Genomic DNA, 8,965 nt, shown 5'->3' with positions numbered 1-8,965 from the left:
TGTAATTTTTGCATTAAGAAAAAATATTATTTGAGTTTAAAAGTTTCATGTGTATCTGTTTTCAAACAAGCAGCCAAGAGGAAATTAGTGACACACTTAGCCTTGAAAGTTCAAAGGATTTTTCAAAATGCAACTAAAAACTAAAGTATAGAATATTAAAACAGATTAATAGGAGGCTTATAAATTAGGAATGGGTTTCTGTATATAAAGTTTAAATGTATAATTGTTCTAAACATTTGCCTCAAAGTGCAGAAAGGAAAAATTAGGATTACCAAAATAATTGCTTAATTCCTATTTCAGTTTGCTCTCATGGTTTTTTGTAACAGTTCTCATCAGGCCCAAAAAAAGGAGTGAGGATTTTTGTCAGTTTGTCAGACGTAACTTTGGCTCTTAATATGTTTCAGGTAAGAATATGCTTAAAACTACTTCTATGTTGACCCCCCCCCCCCCCCCGTTGCTTTTAATTGGAGTAAAGTGGCCTTTTATGAGACTCATTGATGTGTAACTGGTTTGAATTCAGCCCGGGCAGAAAAAGTCCGTGTGAGACTGTCACCTCTACTCAGCCACCAGAAGGCTGAAAGAGCAAGCAGACCTACTTTAGGATTCAATGTGACAGAGTGTAAGCCTTGATCTGTAGAGCTGTGGGACAGCACTCAGGCTCCAAGTTCAAGTCCAGCAACCAACTAAGAGAAATGCCAATGAGGCATTTTTCCCAGTGTGTAGAAGAGACTACTTGGATGAAAGCAATTGAGGAGCATCCAGATACTGTAAGCCTATGCATGGATGGCAGAAATAATGTCAGATCCTAGAGTCATTTGTGTGTGGACCTTCAAAAATTGGTCAGAGCCAGGAGGTCATGGAAAGATAGTTTGTAAGCAAGCCTAATGTCTATGACTATCTACCTTGTAAGGGACAGGAACTTGTCAGTCATCTGTGATAGTACTAAAAGGCTAAGGTTGTAAAATGTGGAGGATAGTTTAGAACCCAACCGATGTTACTGCCAAAAGCTCTAATTGGCAGTAACTTTTGAGCTGACACCAGCTTCATGAAATTCATCTGCTCAGGAAAAGTTTGTATACCGGAGAGGTTTTTCTATTGATATATGTCTGAAGGCCTGCGTAGGTAACTCAGACATTGTTAGGATTACAAGAGATCACATTCCTAAGCCAACCTGAAAGATCTTTTTGCAAAGCAGAAGGCTAAATAAGTAGCATTGCTATAGCCAGAAAAAAAGGTCTGTACATTTGTCAAAAGTTAAAATGTTGTTCTTATTGACATCTAACCCTGGTAACCTCTTTGTAAAATAGGCTAAGATTATAGGTTCCTGGTTAGGTAGGATCTGCACCCCTGAGTCAGCTTGAAGAAGTGACAGAAGATGAATCTTCGCCCATCATCCCCATTTAAGAACAAGGGACCAGAGTATCTTTTTCAAAAATGTGACAAAATAGACAGAATAGATAGAAGGAAAAGGCATGGGAAATAATAGTACAGGCCTGAGCCCTCTATATCTGCCTAGAAAATCCTAATCTTATTAAAATTATAATCTAGTTTAAAAAATTGTCATCTTGGTTAATTGTCTTGGGCTACTGTGTAAATAGTCTTAAAAAAATTAGTTGAGTCATAGCCTGCCAAGCCTATGCAATGAATCCTTAACCAGTCTTTGTAGGAATTTGCAGCCCAGAACCAGGTGTGACTGTCCCTTGAAGCCACAGAGAGTCCCTGCTGCTGCTGCTGCTGCTGCACACCCTAATGAGTAAATTTCAACGACAGCTTGACAGTGACCTGGAGGAAATCTACATCATGACCCAGACCATCTCCACCCTGGCAAAAGTAGACTGAACTCCTGCCTGATTCCATCACCTGAGAATGCTTCCTGGTTGAAAGCTGCTAAAACTAAGATCTTGTGGGACATTATTTTGGTGATATCCAGTAACCTCTCTACTCCCACAGTGGATATTTGGGGCAAGGATATCACTGCCTTGCCTTAGGCACTTCAGGGTTACAGCCTAGTTTGGCTCTGGTATGGTAATTATCTGCTTCCTCCTGGGTGTGTTTAAAAGATAGAGGAAAGAATTTTTTTTTTAATCTATAGTGGTAAGAGGATGAGTGAGACCCATCCCTAATCTTAGCCTTAAAGTCTCGCAAGCTTTTCATCCCACTGGTGCCTTAAGGCTTTCTAAGATAACTTGGTTCCACAAATAAAAGGAAAAATTTGCGGTTTTAAACTCTAGTCACAAAGGAGCACAAGGAACTGTAAAGAATAGGAGTGTAGTAAAGAAAGTCTTAGGAAGGAATTGGGGAAAAATTGATATCCTCTAGATAAGAAAGGATTTAAAAAGTAAGGATTGTCTTAAAGTGTTTGTAAAGAAGACAAACCTCAGAAAGTTTAAGTATGTAGCAAATGGTATGAGTATGTCTTAAAATTGGAGCTTAGGAGTTCAGCTGGTATAAAGGTAAGTTAGCTGTGGTATACGGAGTCAGGATTGCTGGAAGAAAATGTAAGGACCTTTGGTACTGTTAATTTTTGTTACTCACAATTGGACCTTGTAGACCCTGTAGATCAGCACAGTCCATCTATTATTTCTGAGATCCCAATACCAAACTGTAAATATAGAAGACTATGCCAATTAAGGGACCATGATTGGTCACTGATGCTCTAGAAGAGGAGAGAATGAAGAGCCACAGTAACTCCAATTTAAGATTACCCCCACCAACTTGTGCTAGGCTTCCCTCAGAGTAACCCCAAGAGAGAGAAAAAAACCACAGGTTGCCACCAACCCTGCCCAAACTTAAGAAAGCAGAACAGTTGCCCAAGTCTTCCAGGAACAGAACATACCAATAGTTCAGAAAAAGGGCAATGTGGTTACCGTGGACTCAAAACAATCATGTAACTGCTTGTGTGGAAGTTTCCTAAACTTGTTTGTTCAATACTATAAAAGCTGTGCTGATTTTGTGCTCGGGGACTCTTAGCGTTACTGGTTACCGGATGTGCCAAGAATCAAGCTTAAGCTTGCAAATATATGACTCTTTTGCTGTTTGCATTGGTCATTGTCTCTGGTGGCCCTTCAGGGATTCCAAGTCCATACAATAGGGCTTGATACAAAATGTCTCTTCCCAGGGAATTAAATGATGGCATTTATAGCTATAATGATTTAGTGTCATTATTAACATCTAACACATGCTGAGGTTTTTATTTATACCTCTCATTTTCCCTCCCATTCTTTATTCCACCATTTCTTTCTTTTCTTTTCTTTTCCTTGCTTCCTTCCTTCCTTCCTTGCTTCCTTCCTTCCTTGCTTCCTTCCTTCTTTCTTTCATTCCTTCCTTCCTTCCTTCTTTCCTTCCCTCCTTCCTTCCTTCTTTCCTTCCTATCTTCCTAACTTCCTTGCTTCCTTCCTTCCCTTCTCTCCTCCTCCTTCTCTACTCTCTTTTCTTTCTCTTTCTTTCCTCTTTCTTCCCCTTTTTCCTCTTTTAGGAAGTGAGTATGAATTTAGATATCTTGTTGGCTGAACTAGTATTCTACCATTAGAACAATCTTTTTTCAATTTAGTTATTTGCTCATTGACTTATCAGTTTTGCTGAGGGCTGAACAGAGGCTAAGTTCCTCGCCTCTGTCTGCCAAGTAACTCGATCACAAATGCATTGCAGCATGCCAGGCTTAGGATGATATGAGAATCTTATTACGTTCCTTGCACACTGGTTCTGAACTGTGATCTTCTCAAATTCTAGTTAGTGATGTGAGCTCCAATAGCATGCCCTCAGTATAGATTGTTTAAATGAATGGTTGAAGGCAATTTCATTTTCATCTTTTTTTTTGCCAGTTCAGGGGCTGTTATAATTTTATTTCTAGACAATTTTTGCTTTAAAATGTTGCTTTACCGCCTTTTTTCCCTTTTTACTTTTCTTGGTCATGGGGCTTGAACTCCAGAGTCCTTACATTTTCCACCTTACCTTACAAATATGGAAAGAGTCAAATTCAGTTTGTTGGTATAAAGTCACAAATTGTTTCCTGGAGAAATAAAAATAAATTTCACCTCCTGGCTCTAAGGTGTATGTCTTTTTAAGGTAACTACAGATATGTAAGTGGTGTTATGTAAATTGTGTCATATGTTTACAGCTGTATTGAAGAACATACTCAATATATCATTGGAAAACAAGGTTATAGAATAGTGTCTATATGAGAATGTTATTTGAACTAATCACACTAAGTTGAAAACTACATCTTAGTCCATCAAAATGTGCAAATTAACGAATTTATTTATAAGAAAATAATACCACCAGGAAAAATGAGTATAAATTAGAGAGACTGCAGGAATAACATTAGGGTTTTACTGTCTCTACCTGTTTAATGTGGTTCTATTTCTTGATATTGAAACTCTCCTCTTGTTATTCATACTGTATGTAATCTAACGCTGTTTATTACCATGTATTCAATGTGGGAAATCTAGCTTCAAAAATGTGTGAAGTCTTTTCCTTTTCAATCACAATATTGTAATTATCAGGGTACACTGTGGTCATCATCATCTTCACCAAAATTATTACTAGCATCATAAGTGCTAACTATTGAAAGTCTGATATGTATTTGTGATTTTGCAATTATTTGTCTGTTGATTAATAATTTTAATGTTACCACTGTGCATGCATCCATATTAAAATTTAGAACAAAAAAAGAAATAAAAAACTAAACCATAACAGGTAACTTGACTATATGCTTATAACAAATTGTAGAATAGATTTTTGAAGTATTGCAAATTCCTAACCAGTATGAATTAACTTCCTCTATCCCCACCACTACACAAAAATATTTAAGAGTTTGAACAGAATTATTTCAAGTAATATACTGTAAATGCTACTACAATATCATGGGTATATCGAAAATTCCCTTGAAAATAATAAACTCTACATTCTATTTAAATATTAGTTATTTTATTCTAGGAAACTGTAGGAAAAATAGACTGCATATCTTTTAAATTAAAAAAGATCAAAAATAGTAGCATAAAGTTTTATAGGGAGTCTGTCTTCAGAAATATATATATATGTATATATATATATATATATATATATATACATATATATATATATATATATATGTATATAAAATGTGTAGAAAGACATACATTTTTGGAGATTGTCATCAGAAATATATACATATATCCAAATTTTTGTGTAGAATGATGTACATTATATGAAAAAATCTTAAGACATAATTAAAATTAAATAAATACATCAAAACAAGTGCCAGTGACTCAAACCTATAATTCGAGCTATTCTGTGTAATTAGATCTTAGAATTGTGTTCAAAACTAGTCCACACAGAAAAGTACTTGTTAGATTTTTATCTCCAATTAACCACTAAAAACAGGAATTAGCTCTGTGCCTCAAGTTGTATAGTGCTAGCTTTGAGCATAAAAAGGCTTAGAGACAATGGTCAGGCCTTGCAAACAACAACAACAATATATATCACATTAATTTCACAAAAGCATCTTTTAACTGCTGTGAACATTTTTTAGAAACATGAATACATGCCCCGGAAAAATGTTAAGTAAAAATTATAGAATATTTACATCTATGTTAAAGACATGACTATTTAGATTGAGATATCTAGGTAATGATTAGAAATTAAGAAGAAGAATAATATATTTGGACTGGTCTTTTATTCTACTTTATAATAGTAATAAAATGATATTTGTAATGATTATATAAAATTACTCTTGTTTGGTTTTTGAATTATAATAAGTGATAAACATTTTTAAATTAATTCCATAGGAAATGATCATTTCCTCAATGGTATCAATTCTTTTGTGATTTCAAAACAATTAAGAAAATTATTCCAAGGCTGGTTTGCTTTAAGACTATATTTGTTTTCGTGTTCTAGTTTTCATATGTTAGTAGAAATTAAAACTCCAAAAATAAAAATCAATGTCTGTTGGCATTCAGGAACATCTTCATAGATACTAACATTGGGGTTGCTTAACTGGAATTGTTTTATTTCATTTGTTATTTCCACAAATAAATCAACATGATTGTGTATTTTGCTTCTTTTCACTGCTGTTTGCTCTTATCTTGAGAATACTTTTTTCCTAGCAAAGTAGAAAAAAGCATTTGGATTGAGCAAGTAGCATTTAGGTTTCATAAAATGCAAATACATAGATTAGTGTATTTTGTCATTTGCTAAAAGTTTCTTCCAGAAAAGGTTATCAATTAATTAAGTGATGCATAATTCCTAGATATTCCAGTTATCACATGCACTTTTTGATTGAGTTATCTCTGCATAAACAAAAAAGTGGACCAAAAAAACCTCAAAATAAACAGAAATCACATCTTCATTGTAAAAGCTGTAGTTTAAAAGAATTTTTAGCCAACACCGAAAACATATTTTCAGGTATTCTGCAATTTGTGTGAAGTATTTTTAACAATTTTTTTTTGCTGACATGAAATTCACATGCAATATATTATCTCCTTTTATTGTATTCATTTTAGTGCTTTGGAAGTGAATTGTACAATTATAGGTTTTCCAGGCCAAAGTTTCACAAACTTACATTTCTTCAAATAGAAATGCTGTAAATTTTAGAACAGACATTAAAATAGATATAAAATTCAGTTACAGGAATTTGTCCAGCATATATCCTCTATAGTGTGTCTTTTCAAATTTGTTTTGGGGGATTATTTCCAGGATCTCACACATACTATTCAAGTGCGCTGTAAATGAACTACATTCCCTGTCCAAACATTTTTTTTTACTTCTCTTTAATCCATACATAGAAGTGTAATGGATGAATAATATACAATTCTCCTTAACCTTATGAAGACTTGAAAACTTGCTTGCTAAAATGATTGCAGTATTATACAAATCATTGTGCTATGTGGAGTATATCCATTTCTCCACAAATGCATTATTATATTTTGTGTCATTTTTTTATATTATGGTCATACTAGTGAATTTTCTTTTTTCTTTATTCTTAGATACTAAATTATTTCATATGCTCCCCCTATTAACTACTAATTTACATATATTCTTTAAGAAATCTCCTGTTCAGGAAAAATTTTATATAGAATTAAAAGATATGAATTTACTTAAGACTCAGGATCATTGTAACATTAACATTGTAGCATTAACAAATATGTGTGCTCTATCTGTTGGATATGCTTTCATTACTTTCATAGAATTATGAAAGGTTATCATTTGATACTAACCAGTTAATTCTTGATTACCTTTAGCCTCTAATGCTTTACATGTCAGATTTTTAGAAACCTTTACTGAGCCAATGTCATGAATTTGTATATTTATGTTTTATAGGTATTTACATCTCACATTTAGTTTGATAATCATTTTTTATTTTAAATTTTTGTATAAGGTTTGAGGTAGTAGTCTAAGATCATTTTAAATCTAGAGATGCAATGGTGTCAATACACCCATTTAAGATTCTATTTTTATTTCATGAAGTCGTGGCATTCTCTACAAAATCTATTGACCATAAAACTAAGAATTTATTTTTGATAAATCTGTTACATTCTTCTATGTGTCTGTTCTTTCACTACTAAACATGGTAATAAGGTTCAAAACTAGTATGAGGGCTCAAGCTACACCATTTTACAAAATTGTTCTGACTGAGCTGTATTCCTTGAATTTACATACAAGTTTATTGAACAGGTGGACCAATATTCTACAGAGATATCTAGATGTTTGATAGTCACTCACATTTTGCACCTTGTGAAAACACAAGACCCCAGATATTATATAGAGAAAAATGTCTCTAGAGAATGTTTGAAGCATCTAAAATAAATTTAGGAATGAGTTAAGATTTAGTTAAAACTATAGCATAATAAAGTTGAATGATAACGACTTGAACTGTACTACAGAGTAGAGTGAGAGGGGATAGAATAGAATGATGAACTACGTAGGAGATATATGTAATGCTATTGTGTTTCTAAGTACAGAAAGACTTCAGAGAAGAGAAGGAGGAAAATAATCAAAGTATTCTGAATCAAGTTTCTTTTCATTCTACCTAATAGTGTGGACTAAGAGTCAAAGAAGATGGGAAAAAATAAAATAGAAAATAAAGCATTATATAGACCTGTTACAATGTAAAGAAATTGTAATAAGAATATGATCACTAATTTCCAAAGAAATAAAAGAAAGAGTAGATAAACTCTAAAGGAAAAAAGAATGAAGAGAGAAAAGTAGAAAAGTAAAACCTTTATCAATAACAAACACAAGAGTTTGGAAGTAGAAAAGCAGTGGAAATATTCTAAAAAACAATAAAATAAGAATAAAAATTGTTATCATGGATAGAATATGGATCACATTTTATCATATATAATTTTGAAAGAAACATACTAGGAATGAAAATTTAAAAGTCATAATTTAAAACAATACTTATATTATAACTAGACAGTATAGTTCAGTGGTAAAAACTTGGCCCAGCATATGTGAAACAATAGAGTGATCATCGAAGCATTACAAAGTACATACAAAGCACACACACACACAAACCACATAAACACTCACACACACACAACACATACACACCTTTGGAATATTGATATTATCATATTAACAGAGTAAATTATCACAAATAGTAAAAGTAGGTTAATATATTGAATCATAGGATTGTTTGTACTATTTAAAATTTAGTAGAAATAAAATAGTCACGATATACTTGGATTTTTATAGAGTAAGTAAATTGAAAATTAAGAAATAGAAGACATGAGAACCTTTGCAAAGAGTTTTAAACAATAAACATTTTGAAACATGTATCCTTTTATTTTTACAAAAGATTGATGTTATTGGAGTTTTAACTCAAGATTTAGAATATGAAAACCAGGTGCTCTATATTGCGCTAGGGATGGCTATATCTCTATTCATTTCACTCTGGATATTTTTTTTTAATTTAATTTAATTTTATTTGTGAACATACTGTACAGAGGGGTTACAATCACATGGGCAGGATAATGCGTACATTTCT

Source organism: Dipodomys spectabilis, unplaced genomic scaffold, assembly GCF_019054845.1.
Source record: "Dipodomys spectabilis isolate Male_0828 unplaced genomic scaffold, ASM1905484v1 ptg000152l, whole genome shotgun sequence".
Classification (NCBI taxonomy): domain Eukaryota; kingdom Metazoa; phylum Chordata; class Mammalia; order Rodentia; family Heteromyidae; genus Dipodomys; species Dipodomys spectabilis.
This window is presented reverse-complemented; position numbering follows the sequence as displayed.